This window comes from Tiliqua scincoides, chromosome 14 (genome assembly GCF_035046505.1).
Source record: "Tiliqua scincoides isolate rTilSci1 chromosome 14, rTilSci1.hap2, whole genome shotgun sequence".
In the NCBI taxonomy this organism is placed as follows: Eukaryota; Metazoa; Chordata; class Lepidosauria; order Squamata; family Scincidae; genus Tiliqua; species Tiliqua scincoides.
Window position 1 is genome coordinate 7864715 of NC_089834.1, and position 3293 is coordinate 7868007.

Genomic DNA, 3293 nt, shown 5'->3' on the forward strand with positions numbered 1-3293 from the left:
TGATGCGGAACATGACAGGAACTTAACTGCGCCATTTAATACTTGAAGAAAATAATATATCCGTAATTGCCACAAAGGGTTACTGGAGAAGGCATAAACATTCACCCTTCTGCTAAAGAATATATGCTTGGATTTAAGTGTTGAGATCCTGGGTTGTTAAATATATTCCTTGGGGTTTGGTGGGTTATTTTTTTTCCTTGTAGGTGATATTTCTCTAGATAGGTTTATTCCAGCCAGCCACACAAATCCATCAGAAATTGATTCATCAGAGGGATAGCTTCCAAACCCAATTCTCCAAACTCATGGTTTGGGGCCAAAATTGATATTATTCTCACTTTTTTTAAAAATTAAAGAAAAGGGTTGCTAATGCTGAATGTTAAAGAATTTTTTAACAATTAAATTTGGAAATTGCAAATATATATTATTACACGCTCGTGTGCCACTTTGCCAAGTGGTGAGGAGTTCCAGGGGTGCAGCATTACCCGAGTTGTGGCTTGCTTTGGAGGAGAGAGCATGCCAGGAACTATCTAGGTTAGAGCTTGCAGCTGCCCTATGTGGTGAACTGCAACTCTAGAGCACGGGTGTCCAAAGTTTTTGGCAGGAGGGTCACATTGTCTCTCTGACAGTGTGTCGGGGGGCCAGGGAAAAAAAGAATTATTTTACATTTTAAATTTGAATAAATTTACATAAGTTTACATAAATGAATATATTAAAGATGAAATTATATGAATGAATGAAGATCTTGCAATAGTTCAAGGCCTCTAAAAGGCCTTGCACAAAGCAAGGCTGGCCTTTCCTTTGCTGCCGCTACTGCATCACAGACGTGAAACAGCAAGCAGTGGAAGAAGCCCTCATCCCACAGCTCATGCGAGAGGTCAAATCTCACAGCTCACAGTCGCCCTCACATTGAGAGCAGTTGTGTCGGGCCAGTGTGGGCGCCAACAAATCTCCGGAGGGCCAGAGTCTCATTGGAGACTGGGGGCTCCCTGAGGGCCGCATTGAGAGGCCTTGAGGGCTGCAAGTGGCCCCAGGGCTGGGGTTTGGGCACCCCTGCTCTAGAGCAAAAGGTTCTCAGGCTTTGGACTGACCCCTCGTACCCAGGTTGGCAGTTGAGCCTCTATGGACTCAGAGAGGGTTCCTATGTGGGCTGGATCCTTGCTTGAGTTACAAGGTAGCCTTGCCTTCTGTGGTTCCTGGCTTCATCCTGGCTCTTAGCCGGCTTCCCAGCCCTGATTTCTGGTCTTCCACATTCACTACTTATGGCCCAACCCTGACAGAACCGTGGGCAGCGAAGGCAACCATCTGACAGCGAGTGGTGCATTGCGGACGCTTACATGGTGCATTGCGGAGCCAGCAATACTTACTGCATGCCCACCCTGTAGCTACACTACTGCCCCACCATCAAAAGATATGCTGGGGACCTTTCCCTGGAGGTGATAGGGAACAGGTGATGACAGTGGGTATCCTTTCGTACCACCACATATAGATATGGCAAAGAAGAAGATCTGTTGCTCATCCACTGCTCAGTTCCCAGGCACCTTGAGGAGTGGGGGAAAGGTAGCCAGTGTGCATGCATACTTCCCAAAGCATGAGAGAGAGCACATTTTTGCTCCTCAGCCTCCTCCATTGATTTATGGAGGAAAAGTTCATCACAGGTTACAATCCTTGATGACTGTTTGCAACCTCCTGGTTCAAGGAGTAGATTGTCTCTGAATGCCAGATGCAAGGGAGTGGCAACAGGGATCTTGTTGCCTTGTGGGTTCCCAGAGAGCATTTGGTGGGCCACTCTGAGATTCAGGAAGCTGGATGAGATGGGCCTTTGGCCTGATCCAGCAGGTCTCTTCTGATGTCCTTAATGTTGCAGCCAACAGCACCAGTGCTTGTTTGCGTTGCACCACAACAAAAGGCTGCAGCTTCTTTGCAAAGGTGGAATCTGCTTAAATAAACTGAGAGTCAGAGGTGAGGTTCTCAGCAGCAGCACGGAGGCGAGGGAAAGCTTGCAAAGAAGCTGCCTTGCCCTGAACGGCTGCAAACACCTTTTATTTTTCATAAACACGCACTTCAAATGCCTGGCAACGGGGCGGTGTGATCCCGGAATCCAATTAAGCCCGAGTACATGGAGTCAAAATTCCAGCGCTTCCCCACCCTTCTCGGAGCGCCGCAAAAATCACAGGCTATTTAATCTCATCATGTCGGCAATTTTGTCGCTGTTTGTACAGCACTTTGAACCCACAACGCTACAAGATTTTAAGTGCTGTTTTAACAACAAATCCCATGTTGGGCAATGGGAATAATTAATCATTGTAATCTCATTCAGGAGCTGCCCCGCCTCCCCTAACCCACCCAGCACCAAAGGCACTGGAATGGGTGATTTATAATGAAGTCGGGCTTTCCTTTACAAGGCAAATTGGCACAAGGGCTGCTATTCAAATCTGAACTTTGCCAAAGAGTTCAGGGTAGTTCTTTATCTTACTGGAGCTGTAGGGATCTGCTTAGCAGGTCTTGTTGGCATGCCTTTGGTTCTCTGCTCGCTGCACCCAGTGGTGTGGGTTAAACGGAAAAGGTGGGGGGAAGCAGTGGGGGGGGGACCAGGTGCATGGGAGGCCTGGCACACCCCTGGTGCATTTCAGCATTTTTGTGTTGTGTTCTATGTATCTGTCTGCATGCAATGGTTGGCAACCTTCAGTCTCCAAAGACTATGGTATAAGCCTACAGCACCCGGTATTCCCAGGCGGTCTCCCATCCAAGTACTAACCAGGCCCGACCCTGCTTAGCTTCCGAGATCAGACAAGATCGGGAGGTAGTGTTCAGTATAGGGAGATGGTTGGCAACCTTCAGTCTCGAAAGACTATGGTAGAAGCCTACAGCACCCGGTATTCCCAGGCGGTCTCCCATCCAAGTACTAACCAGGCCTGACCCTGCTTAGCTTCCGAGATCAGACAAGATCGGGAGATAGTGTTCAGTATAGGGAGATGGTTGGCAACCTTCAGTCTCGAAAGACTATGGTAGAAGCCTACAGCACCCGGTATTCCCAGGCGGTCTCCCATCCAAGTACTAACCAGGCCTGACCCTGCTTAGCTTCCAAGATCAGGCATGTGCAGGGTAACAGTTGCTACTCCAGGTCAGAAGGCTGGCCCTTTGAGGTCTTCACTCTCCAGGCAAAGAGGTGGAGTCCAAGAAAGGTGATCTGTGGGCAAGCATTTAAGGCACTGGTTCTCAAAGCTTTTTGACTGGTGGCTCCTTTGACCTACTGGGTCACTGGCTGTGGCTCCCCATTAGGGTGACAATCCTAT

The 3293-nt window shown here is 48.5% G+C and overlaps 2 pseudogenes; both read right to left on the reverse strand.

The window, feature by feature from the left end:
* Positions 1-2706: 2706 nt before the first annotated feature.
* LOC136634920 (5S ribosomal RNA) lies at positions 2707-2829 on the reverse strand (annotated as a pseudogene).
* A 29-nt stretch (positions 2830-2858) lies between these two features.
* On the reverse strand, positions 2859-2981 carry LOC136634803 (5S ribosomal RNA; annotated as a pseudogene).
* Between the last annotated feature and the right edge of the window lie 312 nt (positions 2982-3293).